This window comes from Panthera pardus, unplaced genomic scaffold, assembly GCF_024362965.1.
Source record: "Panthera pardus isolate Hobbes unplaced genomic scaffold, ASM2436296v1 HiC_scaffold_6, whole genome shotgun sequence".
Taxonomy (NCBI): Eukaryota; Metazoa; Chordata; class Mammalia; order Carnivora; family Felidae; genus Panthera; species Panthera pardus.
In genome coordinates this window covers 50,162,791-50,179,183 of record NW_026526991.1, presented here as the reverse complement: position 1 = coordinate 50,179,183, position 16,393 = coordinate 50,162,791, and the positions used below count along the sequence as shown (strand labels likewise).

General features: G+C 40.0%; 1 protein-coding gene across 16 annotated transcripts in view; it reads right to left on the bottom strand.

The window, feature by feature from the left end:
- The window catches only part of GRIP1 (glutamate receptor interacting protein 1), a 682,822-nt gene that overhangs the window by 118,168 nt on the left and 548,261 nt on the right, over positions 1-16,393 (bottom strand). The gene's annotated exons all lie outside the window — the stretch shown is intronic.

Genomic DNA, 16,393 nt, shown 5'->3' with positions numbered 1-16,393 from the left:
TCTCCGGGATTTAGGCACCCTGATGCTTTTGTCTGTTACCTGGAGGAAATGCTTCTTTAAGGGAAGGGAAGGAAAGGGAGGATGGTGGTGAGGGAAGGGGAGGGCAGGGAGGTGGAGGGGAGGGGGAAAATGAGGGGGACAAAAGGGGAAGGGGAGGAGATGAGAGGGAAGAGAAGAACGAATAAGAATATCAGAATAGGAATATGAATTGGTTACTTAGGACTTTATTGCATCCTTTCCTACTACCTTTGGAGTTCTTCAGAAATGAGTAAACATTTATTCTCAATTTAGTGAAATACAGTAGAGGTACTGTCCTTAAGCTGTTTGCATTTCAGTCATCCAACAAATATTTAATGTGTACTTTTTTTGTGCTTCACACATACATTGGTAAAAAATATATACTGTTCCTGTCCCAGCCCTGTTGGTGCTTACAGCATTGTGGAGACAGCAGGTTGGCTCAGCAACAAATGAGCATTATCGTGGTGATAATTATCATGAACCCTTCGGTCAGGATTCCCTGGGTAAGTAAAATGGGGAGACCCAATTTAAACAAGGTGTCAGGAAAGTTCTCTCTGAAGAAGTGACACTGAGGCTGAGACATTAAAGGACATGTACCAAATAGCTGGGTAAAGAATGGGTTTGTTCATGTGCAAGGGACGGAGAATCACTTCTGAAGCAGTGGGAACAGAACTTGCAAAGTCTCTGAGGATGGGAGACTGGTATGGGGGAGGGGCAAAAAAAAAAGCCCAGGGTTTCAAAGAGAAGAGAGCTTCTGGGAGACCATGGAAAGTGGAGATGGGGGGAAGGCTCTGGAACAGAGCATGCAGGGATTCATAGGCACAGCACAGAACTGAACTTGATTGGAATTTAGTGGGGCAACATTGAGGAAGGATGATGCGATGCCATGGGTTCCTCTCTGGGGCTTCTGTGGGAGCACAGATTTGAATGGGAATGGGAGGTGAAGAGAAGACGGGCAAGCCAGGAGGTGACTGGGAGAGAGAGGGCTGCATCTGTGAGTGAGAGGCAAGGACAGGTGCATGGAAGGCTAACGTGGACCGAGCCAGTGACCGCAGGAAGTGGCAGCTTAGTGTAAGCAGGGTGAGGGAAGATGAAGGATGACCCAGAGCTCTGGTTTGAGAACTGCTCAGAGGGAGGCATCACCACCTGAGATGGGGAAGATGGGAGAACAGACCAAGGGGAAGGTTCAAGTTCAGTTCTCAACATTTAGCTTTAGGAAGTATCCTATAAATGTTGCATTAAGACTGCTCCGGTGGTTAAATTGCTGGAAGCAAAGGTTCTGGAATCAGACATAACAGTTTGAATTCTGGCTCTGTTATATCCTACCCAGGCAAGTTGTTTTCTTTTCTCTGTTTCCTGAAATGGGAATATGCACACACCTACCTCTGAGGGTAAGATCACAGGGAGATAATGTTTATAAAATGCCTTTGCACAGAATAGGCACTTTGTAAATGGCAGTTACTACTACTATAGTTTGCTAATAGCAACATATTATGTTAGCAAAAAGGCTGAATTTTCACTTTGACATTTATAAACTGTGTCATCAAGGCAAATAACGTACCTTAGATTTCTAATTTTTAGAACAGTCGAAATCCTCCCTTTCCTACCTCATTAGGTATATAAAAACAATAATGATAACTCCAACATCATTGATTTAGCCTTGAGCCCAGAGTTGCCACTGATAGATGGAACAGAGTTGCCACTGGTGAGGAACCTGGAATGAAGGATCTTTTTTTCTACCACAGGGAAGAGAAGATTAGGAATATTCAGTGGGTGGCTCCAGGAACTCTGTAAAAAATGGCACCGTGAAGAGAGCAGTGATTTGGGGGAAGACCTTATTTAAGGTCTGTCTCACATGTGTTCCCTGAGAAGGAACAGAAAGTTGCCCAAGATATGCAAATATGAACTACAAAGTTCTTACCGAATATTCTAGAAATGTAACCTTCAACAGTAAACATTACCTGTGTGATGGTCATGAAGCGTATGTTTTGATTTGTTCCCTTAAGGGGCAAATGCATTCACAAGCTTAATGTGAACTGACCTGTTGCTGTAGAAATCATGTAGATCCTTGTACTATGGATCAGAAAGTGTCAGCCTCCCAGGGTCCACATAATTCTTTCAGGCTCTCTCAAAACACATGAGGAAGTTTGGTCTATAGAGGTAATGTACGGATAAGGTAGGATAGTGATTGTGAAGTGTCCCGTAGACTAAAAGTGTTCTAAATACATGAGAAGTTATTTTGAATATTATTAAATTTAGGGTAAAGACAGGCTTATTTTGAATGAATCCTTGCTTATTTGTTCATTCATTTGCCCAGTCAACCAAGAGATAGTATCTTCCATGTATAGGGCACAGCAGAGGATACATATGGGCATGAAATAGTGCCTGTCCTCGGGGAGTTTCTAATCTCATAGAGGAGCATGGTCACACACAGAGAAAACCACACTACTATACTTGGGGGTAAAGACTATAAAGAGGTGTCTAAAAAAGCCACCACAGGAGTTAAGACGACAGAGGGATTGCTACCAGTTGGATTTGCTAGGTCTAGCTTCAGGAAATAGAAGTCAAGTTGACAGGCTGTAATACGAGAGTGAGAAAGCTCACATAGCAACAATAATAATAATGACAATAATAAAAGCAGATTTTTAAGTTTCTATGTGTGCCAGGAATATGCCAAGTGCTTTAAATGTATTGACAACTTTAACCACCACGAACCATAGGCAGGAGCTGCTGTGATGGATTCCCATTTTACAGTTGGGGAAACTGAGACTTAGAAAGGTCACATACCTAGTAAGTTGCAGAGCCAGGAATCCAACCTGGGTCCTGTTAATCACTAAGTCACTACGCTGTACAGGTAGGATGAAAGCCATGAGGAAACACACAAACATGGTAAAACCTCATTCACAAATCATTAGAAGTCCAGTGTGGCTGAATGAAGCCCAGGGTTTTCCAGGGATATAACAAAAAACGAACCTAGAAAGGTAGGTTAGGAAAAGCTTGGGTACAGCCTGAGTGTCAGACTAAAGACTTTGGGCTTTATTTTGTAGCTAACGGGTGGGCAGAGGTCCAAATAAAGATGGTGGTAGTTGTCAGAGTAGATGATAACATTGTGAAACAGTATGTTCAGAGACAGAAAAAGTAAAGAAGTCGAGGGAAGAATTACGGAATGGCTCTTTGCATTTTACTTGTTTTAAAATAAAATAATTCTGCAGGAGGTGGTGTGGTCCGTTTAGCAGTCATTTGCTGTTTCTTGTGAATGACTCCATTAAATGCTACAGGGATTCTGAGCGAGATTAATGCCGTGTAGTACTGCCCTCGCAGAGATCGGGCGAAAACCTGCTGGCTTTTCCATTTCTTATTTTACTCTCAACACAATACCTTCAGGGGATGAGAACCAGATGCTACAGAGGGAGGATGCTGGGTGTTGGTGTATTCTCAAGGATGTCCGTATGAAAAGTTTGATCTCAGTCTGCTTCTGAGAATTCACAGTAGAAAAATTTCCATTTATCTTAAAGTAAACCCGAGGATCCTTACAAAACGGCTCTGACCTCCTGAATTCATGGAGACAGATTCAGGGCAGTTTCTACCATTATAATTGTGGATCATATGGAAAATCCAAGAGGCAGGGGAATACAGTGGGTGCTATCATGTAGAGTAAAGGCACCCTCATGAGTGATAAGACAGTGGGTCTGGGAGCCACATTCAGTATCACAGCTGCAGAAACAAGTAGAAATATAGTTTGTTCCCTTGGTATTATGACTGTTGGGAGTCAACCTGATCCTTTACTACCTATTAGTATATCATAAACAATGCTAAAAATACTAATTTTACTGTATACAAGAACTGAAGTGGATGCTGTTGAACAAGGATAACTAAAATATGGAGAAAAGAGTTAGGAGAGTTTCATGCCTCACAGGGAGCTTGTGGTCTTCTGTTTCTTTGGAAGGTATAGCCTGCAGTTATTCATAATGGTTGACGGAAGATACAAAGATATAAAGAACGATGATTTTTCCCCAGTAAAAGATATTTTGGTATCCTACTTTACTTTTCTTAGTTACTTACTTTACTTTTCCTTGCCCAATTGACAGCAAGGAATTATAGAATTAGTATCCAACCACCGAGAAAAGTAATCTTGATTAGCACTTGGGTAGTACTCTAAAAAATGTCCAAGAACTGACCTTGTGATCGATAAAAGTGCTTACCTGTTACCCTTCTTAAAAGGAAATGCAATTCTGGTCTACCTAATACATGTATGTGACCTTACTGAAACTTACCATGCAAAGAGGTTTCCTCTGACAGAGTTTAGGCAGTTTTTCATTTGTCTAAAATATACTACAATTAAAGGACCAATTTTCCCCTTAAGGGACATGTTTAATTTTAGAAGCATAATATTCAATCTGAAAATGAGGGAATTTTAACCCATTTTCCATTAATTTGTTAATGTCTCAGAATGCCAAGATCAAGATCTTTGCAGATAGTGGCTTCGTAGCAGCAACTTGGCCTTATGCCTATTATGGAAATGCTGGGAAGAAATCTCTCGGAAATGAGATTGCTGGGTTTGTTGTGATTAACAAGGGAAGTGACCAACTTTCCTTTCTAGTTTTTATTATTAAAGTTTCTTTCCTTTGCGGGAGAGAGAGAGTGTGCACATGCATGTGTGCATAAGCGAGGGAGGGGCAGAGAGCAAGAGAGAAAGAATCTCAAATGGGCTCTGTGCTACAGAGCCCAACGTGGGGCTCAATCTCACTAACCGTGAGATCATGACCTGAGCTAAAATCAAGAGCTGGAGACTTAATTAATTGAGTCACCTAGGCACTCCCAACTTTCCTTTTTTAGATAGTGGTTTTAACCGTAATCCTTTTAATTCAGTTTGAACTATAGTTAAATATTATTTAAAGCTATTTTTATTTATAGTATTTTGCTTTAGAATTACATCAATGAGAACAGAAGAGGTGATAGTTTTTAAAATCTCTCATGAGGGGCGCCTGGGTGGCTCAGTTGGTTAAGCGCCCAACTTCAGCTCAGGTCATGATCTTGAGGTCTGTGAGTTCGAGCCCCGCGTCGGGCTCTGTGCCGACAGCTCAGAGCCTGGAGCCTGCTTCAGATTCTGTGTCTCCCTCTCTCTCTGACCCTCCCCCGTTCATGCTCTGTCACTCTCTGTCTCAAAAATAAATAAACGTTAAAAAAATTTTTTTAAATAAAATCTTTCATGAGAAGTTATCAAATTCAAAGAGACAGAATATTAGAGTTGGAAGAACCTCTGGGATGGTGTGGTCTAGTCCCCTCATGCCACAAGTGAGGAACAGTGGTCCAAAAGATTTAAAAGACCCTTCTGATTCTATCACAATGGATATCACCTAAAATATAGTCAAATGGGCTCTTAACAAAAAGGCAGAGATTAAATTACTACTCTATCTTACTCCTACTCTGATACCTCGCTCATCTCCTCAGTACCTCATATAACAGGAAACTTTTAGAAGGTGTGAATTCCTGAATGATATGCTACAGTATTTTATTTTCTTCCATTAATGTTACTGAGTTAATTAAAAAGGTTAATGAATACCTCTCACGCTAAAACCAGACTATCCGCATCGCTTTAGAGACCCAGAAACTAACTTACTTGGGATGAGCTTTCAAGATACGTATCTACCCCCCAAGCCCAAGGAGAGAATCAGGGTGTAATAAGCATGAGGAAGCCGGCCCAGTAGGGAGCAGAATGGGGAACCGTGGTGGCTCAGATGAGAGGGATCGACAGTGGGCTGAGTTAGGCTGAGCATCTCGGCTCCCATCTCTACCAGTCTGCCAAACTCTTCACATCACCCCCAGGAGTCATCAAATACCTGTTTGGGGAAATGCGAGGTTAGACAGACAAGGATGTGGACCACTTAGGACAGAAACTGCTGGTAGGGACCTTTTTTCTGCGAGCCTGCCCAATCCTGTCTTGGAGCTACGCTGGCTGAACAGAAAGGTCACGCAGTGCAGAGCAAGGATCACAAACCCAAATGCCTGTGGGGAGCAGACTTGCTGCAAGGCGTGGGTGTCAGGGAAATAATTTGGACAAATGGGAGAGAATATCCCTTATCCAAAGAGACAGCCTGAGACTCAGCTTAAGCCCGTGGTTCCATATGGGCAGGCCAACCTAGTGCTGTTAAACTGTTAAGGGCAGTCGGATATTTAGATTTACTTTAAATGAGAAATTCTTATTTCTAAATGTTCAAAACCAATTCTAACTTTTCAAACTCACGGTGCAGACCAAAGGATACATGCTCCATGCCTTCCAGTTTGCTGCTTCTCCTCGAGAGCGTAAAAAATGTGGATTATCGTATGTGGTTGTAGAAAAAAACGGACAAGCCTCCAGTTATGGTGAGAAGACAATGATACGAAGTGCTGTATTATTCAGATTTATCAGACAGAGAGTCTCTAAAATTGATTCAACTTTGGACTAGTTCGCAGGTCCAGTGGCTGCTAGTGTCCCTTGGACCTCTGAGTGGGCAAGGGGTGGTAACAAGACTGCATTTGCACTCATAGGTACCTGCAGCACTCAGTACATGGTGTAAGTGATCACTGTCTTTCCCATTGAGCTTGGAAACTTCAAGCTCCTTCTTACCACAGTGGTTCAGACAACCACCACCTGTTAATCAGAGATGACATTAAAAAAACCCGGAAAGTTACTGATTCTTCCCATTCTAGTTGAACTATAGTTTGGGGATACTGTGTCCGTTTATTTGTACAAGAACATTCAGAGAAAGGTGATATAATGTAACAGCATAAAACAGAATCTCAAAGGTACTCATTCATGCAAAACATGTTGAGAATTACTTCAAAGTAGGCACCGATGTTGGTCTAGCCGATGACCTCTCCACAGGTGTTTCGATCTCTAAGTGCTGGCATTTCTCTTCTAATCTGTTCCTGTCTCTCTTTGATTTTGTGGTAGACGGAATCTCTGAAACCATGGTGTCCCTCTCCCATCATGTGCTAATCCCCAGACCCTCTGAATGAGATAATGTATCACTCCCATGACTGTGTTGTATCGTTCCACCCAGGCGACCTTAAAAAGAGAGATTATCTGGGTAAGCCTCACGTGATCAAATGAGTCCTTAAAAGTGCAGAACTTTCTCTGACTGTTGGTAGAAGGAGAAGTCAGGGATTTAAAATGTGAGGGATAGCCAACACTACATTGCTGGCTGTAGATGGAGGAGGCCATGTGAGAAGGAATGTGGGCATCTCTAAGGGCAAGAAACAGTTCCCAGTTGGAAACGGGGACCTCAGATCTGCAGCGTCAAAGAACTGGCCAATAATGTGAATAAGCTTGGAAGTGGATTCTTTCCCAGAGCCTTTAGATAAAACCTTAGCTCAGGTGAAACATTGACTTGGGCCTTGAGAGATGCTAAGCAAAGAATCCAGAAGAGCTCTCCTGGACTTAGGACTTCTAGAACTGTGAGGTGATAAATGGGTGTAGTTTGAAGTCACTAGTTTGTGATATTTTGCTCCCTAGGAAGAGTTAATACTAATATTTTGCTACACAGCAATAGCTAATACTGATATAGTACTAAACTCCAATGGCAACATCTACCTGAAGATGGTAGAACAAACTAGATGGAATTTTACATCCTCTTCCAGGCTTCTGTTTGTCAAAATCTCAGGACATTCCCAAAAGGCAACCAAGCAGTTTATTGGAATGTTATGGATTAGCTGAAATCTACCAATTTTGGCATTTCTTTTCCAGACAGTAGTTAGGGTCAATTTGTAACATATATAAATACAATAGGGCTTGCATATATAATGTACAAAGACCTCATATAAATCTATAATGATACGGTTGCCTAACGGAAAAAAAAATGGACCGAAAGACTTGAACAAACGTATTGCAACGGAGAATATCCAGATGACAAATAATGAAAAGGTGCCCAGCATCCTTATTCATCTGGAAATACACACTAAAGCCACAAAAAGCTAACACTAGACACTCTCAGAATGGTTAAAATGAAACAGATCGATGATACCAAGTGCTGGTGAGGGTGGGAAGGAAGCAAAACAGTCAGCAGGAATGCAAATCGGTACCACCACTTGGAAAAACTGTTTGGCACTATCTACTAAAGCTGAGCATGCATGTAACATGTGGCCTGGCGATTCCACTCCTAGGCATAACCTAATAGAAATGCATATATATGTTTACTACAAGACATACACCAGGATGTTCACAGTAGCATTATTTGTAAGAGCCTCACACTGCAAAATATATAAACTATCATCAATGGGAAAGGCTAAATTGTGATCGATTGGTATAATGGAATGCTATAATAACAAAAAGAATGAATTACTGCTGCAGGTAACGGTAGGAGTGGATCTCACAACACACTGTTGGACAAGAGAAGCCCAGTACCAAAGAAACAGGCTACGTGGTTCCGTTTATAAACAGTTCCAAAATCAGGAAAACACATTTATGGTTTAGTCAGTCAAGATGGGGGTTACACTGTGGAAAGCGATGGGGTAGCGATTGGGTGGAGACATTGGGGTTTTGGCGATAATGGTTCTGTTCTATTTCTTGACCTGGGTGGGGAATATGCAAGTGGCATTTCAATAATGTGTACAAATAAGATTTCAGCACTTTCCTACTTGCATCTTGTACTATAATGTAAAAATGAATTTTATTTTTTTTAATTAAAAAAATTTTTAATGTTTTTTATTTATTTTTAAGACAGAGAGAGACAGAGCATGAACGGGGGGGTGGGGGGGGTGGGGGGGGGCAGAGAGAGAGGGAGACACAGAATCGGAAGCAGACTCCAGGCCCTGAGCTGTCAGCACAGAGCCTGATGGAGGGCTCGAACTCTCAGAGTGTGAGATCATGACCTGAGCCGAAGTCGGACACTCAACCGACTGAGCCACCCAGGCGCCCCTAAAAGTGAATTTTAAAACCCCTCTGTTATAATCTAGTAATATAAAATAAAAAATATACCTTTTTTAATTTAAGGTAACTTTCTCCTCACCCATTTCTTTTGTGTCCATAAACATCTGTTAAGTGGCTCTAGTTTGAATACATAAAAGAGAACTAGATGACTAGGAACAAGAGTATTCTGCAAAAAATCATTTTTTAGATCAAAAGGAGAAGTTTTAAGGAGATCTGCCTTTTATCTTAGAAAAATAATATTCCAAGTAAATGGCTGTTGCCATTTGAAAATTAGACTTTTTTTAAGTGGAAAACTTTCTGGTCTTCCATTTATGAAATTTTCTGTGAAGGGGAGGTTATGCTGGTGACCCATAAAGAAGCATGTGTGTCATAAATACTTCTAGGAGCCCTTCTAGAAGTATTTATGACACACATGAAAAATTCCCTTGAAAAATTCGATGGAAAAAATTTCCAGTACATTGAGATCGTCTAGAAGAAATTTATTAGAGAACACAGATAGTGGCCAATTTACTCTTGGAACCTGTGACTGAGAAGTCACTGGTGGAAGGTGTTACATCTTGATCTTGATATTCCGAAAAAATGAAATGCAAAGCATGGCCAAGATACAGTTGTGATGACACCAATAAACCTATACTCTTTAAAAAAATATATTTATTTATTTATTTATTTATTTATTTATTTATTTATTTATTTATTTATGAGAGAAATGGAGAGAGAGATAGAGAGTGGGCAGGGGAGGGGCAGAGAGAGACAGGAAGACAGAATCCCAAGCAGGCTCTGCACTGTCAGCGCAGAGCCCCATGCGGGGTTTGAACTCATGAACTGTGAGATAATGACCTGAGCTAAAATCAAGAGTCGGATGCTTAAGCAACTGGGCCACCCAGGTGCCACACAAACCTATACTTTTGACTGCAAAGGAGTTAGTCATCTTTTCCGAAGACTCATAACACTCAAATCAGTATCTGTTAAAACAATTACTTGAAAATTACTAAGGGTTGAATAGAAGTAAGGACTATCCACACATCTGGGCAAAGATAGAATAGGCGTGGGCATTTCAAAGGAAAGGGTAACATTTTTTTCAGCATTCTTGGTTTTGCATGCTGGCTCAGTCCAGATAAATGAAAGGAAATATTTGAAGCTGAGCAGAGAAATAGTTAAGAGAAGAGTCAGAGGATTACAGGAGCACAGAAAAACACCATAGGTAGATGAAGAGGTTTTGTGATTTAAAGATTCATAATGGGCACTGAGGAGGGCACCTGCTGGGATGAGCACTGGGTGCTGTATGGAAACCAATTTGACAATAAATTTCATAATTATAAAAACATAAAGATCGTGATGTCATTCTGAAATGTAAGATGATATCATGAAGTAACTTCATCTTAAACCTACCACATAAACATTGATGTTTTGCTATATTCTATACACATCCACTTCATGATGATCAGTCATAAAAACAGCTCATCTATAGGTGACTGCATTGTTCAATCCACAATTATCATTAAGAGCCTCCTGTGTATATCTGGAGACTTCATGTGAGATGCAATAGAAATAAGCAAAAAAGATGACTCAATTACTGTCCCCAAGGAGTCTATGGAACCTAAAGGCACAACAGGAAAACTCACAGATAACTTAGGCAAGACAAAATGTAAATGCCCTCCAGAGTTGCCAAGGGAGTGCCAGTGGGGTTCAAAAGGAAGAGAAAATGAGATACTGACTGAACCAAAGAAGAGTAGGATCAGGGAAGGAGGTGGATTTGACTTGGGCATATATGCATAGAAGGGAGGGAGGGAGGGAGAGAGTATATTTTTGAAAGGTCTATGCATGAGGATAGTAAATATTAGGGATGACAGTGGAAAATTTCACTGTATTTCACAGTTTTTGAGAAACATTTTAGTTGTCTTTCCATCTTTATTTGCAACTACAATAATGTGCTGTTTACATTTGACATCTACTAAGTGACTATGATTACTGTTTCTTGGTGAGAAAGCTTATTTAAATTACACTACAGTGAGCCTTGTTTAATATAACCGACAAGAAATCCATATTGACTGATGGCTTTCCACAGCTCTTTCCATGGAAGAAAGAGGAAAGTTATAAAATAACTAATATTAGAGGATCTTGTAATTTTTTAAAACTCTGGAATAAATTATAAATCAGTACAGATTTAGCATAATCTCTAAACCTTTTGACTCTGTGGCACTGGCGTAAAGATTGATGTTCAGAACAATGCCCTCTATCTTGGGGGACTGTTTCCATGTGCTCTATCAAGGACTCAAGTATCTTTAATTTAATATACGTTCTAGGAAACATACTTTAGAAATATTTTCAGCAAAGTTCTAAGCAAAATAAGTATTTCAGTGAATTTTAGGAAATAAAACAATCCAGAACACGTTATCACTCAAATATCACTTTCTACCAATGACTTAGTATTGTCACAGAATGAAGATTCAGCTCCTTCTTCATCCAGGGTAATAATGGGTGATGTGAGGTTCATTTTAGGGAAGTGGGGCATGGAAACAGTCAACTTTAATTTCCTGGTATTCAATAATGGGTCAGTTTAGTTATGGTAAGCACTTTATATATATTCACTCAGTCTTTCCATCAATCCTTTATAGAAGTGTTATTATCATCCCTATTTTAGAGATAGGAAGGTCGAAGCTTGGAGAGGCTCAATAACTCGTCCAAGGTCAACAGAGAACCAAGACTCGATCAAGTTTTTTTGACTTCAAGAGGCACTACATTTTGCCGAAGTCAGAATGTTCGTTAACATTCTAAATGATTAGTTCATATTTACTATGCACGTATTATGTGCCAAACACTGCATATGTATTAATTCTTTCGCTTCTCACAGCAACTTGTGAGTGTGGTGGTATAATTACCACCATTTACAAAGGAAAAATCTGTCCTCCATGCCTCAACACTCTGCCTCGGTTCTCTGTCTCCATCACTCAATTTATTTTGCAGGTTCCTCTTCACCTTCCTGACTTGTGACTTGTCACTTTTGGAGAGCCCCAGAGCTCAGTCCTCTGTCTCACCCCCCTCAGGTGCCTCATGGTTTTAAGATCCATCTTTGTGCTGTTGAGTTAAAAATTTACATCACCTGCCCTCACTTCTGCAGTGAAATCCAGGCTTAAATACCCAACTGTACACAGGTGGGTATGTCACATGTCACTTGAATGGTAGAGAGACATCTCAAACATAACATACCCCAAACTGAGCTCTTAATTTCCCCCTAAACCTATTCCTCTTACAGTCTTCCTTATCTCAATACATTTTCCTTAAAATTTTAACATAGATTAAATTCAACTTTAATTAATAAAATCTATAGTGTCAACAGCTTTCCTAAATAGACTGCTGACTTTGCTGACATTTATATTTTGAGACTTACTGAAAAATACATCTGATTCCAGGGTTGAGATTTATAGTTGGATGTGTACACATGCGCACACACACACACACACACACACACACACAGATATACTTCCTAAGAAATAATTTGTATACTTTTAAGGGTATATAAGTAATTAAAATCAATATTTATATCTATGATTACAGATGTATACATACTTCTAAGATATAATGTATCATAGTTTCAATAGTATATAGATAAATAAAAGTCTTAAATGTAAAGTCAATGCAGCAAGTATGTCCTGCTGGGAAATGAAAAGGTGTCCCACGTGGTTATTCATGGAGACAATATACATTAAGCTTAAGATGGGATATCACTTAACATCCATCAGAATAGTTAGCATGAACCAGACTGGGAATACCAAGTGCTGGTGAGGATGTGAAGCAAGGAAAACTCTCAGATTAGAGGGAATATAACTCCTGCGAGTGGGAATGTAATATTTAACATCAAAATATGTTCTCAAAAGGGCATCTATTGCTTTCATCAACTCAACACCATCTGCTTTGGGGAAGTGCCATTTCTCTGTTTCATTCTGCTGGGGCTGTTCAACATACACTCTGCCTCTCCTACCAAAGGAGCAAAGAGTGCATTATATCCCCGGACACAGTGATTAGGGTAATGGTCAGCATTTGCTCCAAGCTAAGTCACTGAGAATCTTTTACAGGAGATCCATTCTCATTTCTTCCTGGTATCATAAACTCTCAAGATGATGTAGGCGTGTGGCTGCTGGGGCCATCTTGTCATAACATAAGGAGCGGCTTTCCTAGGCAAGAAGATCGGAGAGACAGAATGCCTATGACATTACTGAACTTATGTTTGAAGCCAGGCTACACCTTGGACTCCAAGCTTTTGTAGGCTAACATATTCCCTCTTGAAGCTAGTCTACATTGGGTTTCTGCTATTTGTACTTGATGCTGTCCTTGTATACGGTTGAGCTATTATTGCTCATCATTTTCCCAGGCTGTGTTGCATAAGAGCTCATTTTATTCCTGTTGAGAAAGAAGAGCTCCAAAAGTTGCAAAAGAAAAAGTATTACAAGAAAAAAGGAAAATGTTTTTTTTGCTATAGAAAGTATCAGTTCATATTTGATGAATAATTCTAATTGAAAGTATCACATATTCTAGGACACCATTTGTACTTCTCTCTCCTCCAATTGTCATTCTCAATTATTTGAGCTTATATGGGGTGCCTGGGTGGCTCCGTCGGTTGGGTGTCCGACTTCAGCTCAGGTCATGATCTCATGACTCGTGAATTCAAGCCCCGCGTTGGGCTCTGTGCTGACAGCTCAGAGCCTGGAGCCTGCTTTGGATTCTGTGTCTCCCTCTCTCTCTGCTCCTCCCCCGCTCACACTCTGTCTCTGTCTCTCTCAAAAATAAATAAATGTTAAAAAAATAAAAAAAATTATTTGAGCTTATGGTACCTAATCCTATCTTAGCCCAAATTAGGAAAACAGGAATGGAAAAAAGCAAGAAACACAAACAGAGAAAAAGGAGGATGGCTATAGGGAATACTAGAAAAAAAGCTGAGTAGGACACAGTTAGAATAGAGTAGTACTCATAGCGAGAAATGGAGAGCAGAATATCAAAGAAGAATTGGGTGACTGGAAGGGAAAGGAGGAAGAATGGAAGACAGACAGTGAGGAACAGAGTGACAGAGAAAAAGTTGAGAAACAGTAAGCAAGTCCCCATTTGACAAATGAGGTAACTAAGGCACAGGGAAATAAGAGACATGGTCCACCTTAATAGCTAGAAATCAGTAGAGTGAGAACAGGACCCAAATCACCTAACTCCAAATCTAACTTAAAACCTATATAACCAAAGAGAAAGAAAAAGAAAAGAGGGTGGGAGAGAATACAAGAGAAGGGTAGAGGAGGGTGGGAAGTTCATTCATTTTCGAACTTTCCATGTCAAGAGCATACCATACTGCTTATTCCGCTAAGAACTCCTTAAATCTCATACTTAAAATTTTTTTTAGAAACCTCATACCTTTTAAAACATTTCAGGCCAATAGACATATTAATATTTTTTAAGCAACACTGTTCTACATGAATCACACAGGGTGGGAAATAAAGGAGAAAGGAGTTTGCAGTTAATAGAGTAAGCCTCTTTTCTCTGCTACATTTCACCAGCACAAAACTTACTGGTAAAATCAGGTCAAATAATCATGTCTGACAATTGTTAAGAAGTGTATATAACATGATTTAGTTTCAATTTCAAGTTCCAATTCATTATTTCATAATTTTTCTGCCTTTGTCAACATTACACAAAACTGGGCTCTCTCTTAACATTTAAAAGCCAGATGAGGATACCTTCCAAGTTTTACCATAGTTGTAAGGGCAGAAATATAATTAATTTCTATTGTAATCATTATTGGAAGAAAGAATACTACACCACATTTTGCTAGATATGTCTCCTAAGGCAAGGGAAACAAAGCAGAAATAAACTATTGGGACTATGTCAAAATAAAAAGCATTTGCACAGCAAAAGAAACCATCAACAAAACAAAAAGGTTACCTATTAAATGTAAGAGGATTTGCAGATGATATGTCTGATAAAGGTTTAATATCCCAAATATATAAAGGAAGAACTTCTATAACTCAACACCAAAAAAACAAATAATCCAATTAAAAATGGGCAGAAGAATTAAATAGACATTTTCCTACAGAAGATATTCAAATGGCAAACAGAGACATGAAAAGATTCTGGACACCACTAAACACCAAGGAAATGCAAATCAAAACCACAATGAGGTATCACCTTATACCTTCCAGAATGACTAAAAAAAAAATAAAAAAGACAAGAAATGGGGCGCCTGGAAAGCCTGGGTGGCTCAATCAGTTGAACGTCCGACTTCGGCTCAGGTCATGATCTCACAGCTTGTGAGTCAAGCCCCGTGTCAGGCTCTATGCTGACAGCTCAGAGCCTGGAGCCTGCTTCAGATTCTGTGTCTCCCTCTCTCTCTGCCCCTAACACACTCGCATTCTGTCTCTGTGTCTCTCAAAAATAAATAAATATTTAAAAAAAAAGACAAAAAATAACAAGTGTTGGTGAGGATGTGGAAGAAAAGGAACCCTCGTGCACTGTTGGTAGGGATGTGAATTGGTGCTTCAGTATGGAGTTTCTTCAAAAAATTAAAAATAGCAAATACCATATGGTCCAATAATTCCACCACTGGGTATTTACCCAAAGAAAACCAAAACACTGACTCAAAAAGATATATGCACCTTATGTTTATCGCAGCATTATTTATAATAGGTAAGATATGGAAGCAACCGAAGTGTCCACTGATAGATGAATAGATAAGGAAGATGTGATGTATACACATATTATGCAGCCATAGAAAAGGACAAGATAGTGCCATTTCAGACAAAATGGATGGACCTAGAGGGTATTATGCTAAGTGAAATAAATCAGACTGAGAAAGACGACTACCATACAATTTCACTCATATGTGGAACTGGAAAAAATCCAAATAAGTGAATAAACAAACAAAAAGCAGACTCAGACGTTTAAACACAGGGAACAAACTGATGGCTGCCACAGGGGAAAAGCGTGGGGGAACGGGCAAAATGGGTGAAAGGGAGTGGGAGACACAGGTTTCCCGTTATGGAATGAGTAAATCATGGAAATGAAAGGTACAGCAAAGGGAATACAGCCAAAGGTATTGTAATGGTGTTGCATGGTGACAGATGGTAGTTATACTTGTGGTGAACATGGCAACACACACACACTTGTCGAATCACTATGTTGTACACCTGAAACAAATGTAACATCGTGGGTCAACTACATTAAAAGAAAAAAAAAAAGGATACTGTACTCAACTTCTCATTTTATTTAAAAAAAAATTTTTTTTTAACGTTTTTATTTATTTTTGAGACAGAGAGAGACACAGCATGAACGGGGGAGGGTCAGAGAGAGAGGGAGACACAGAATCGGAAGCAGGCTCCAGGCTCTGAGCTGACAGCTCAGAGCCTGACGCAGGGCTCGAACTCACAGACCACGAGATCATGACCTGAGCCGAAGTCGGACGCTCAACCGACTGAGCCATCCAGGAGCCCC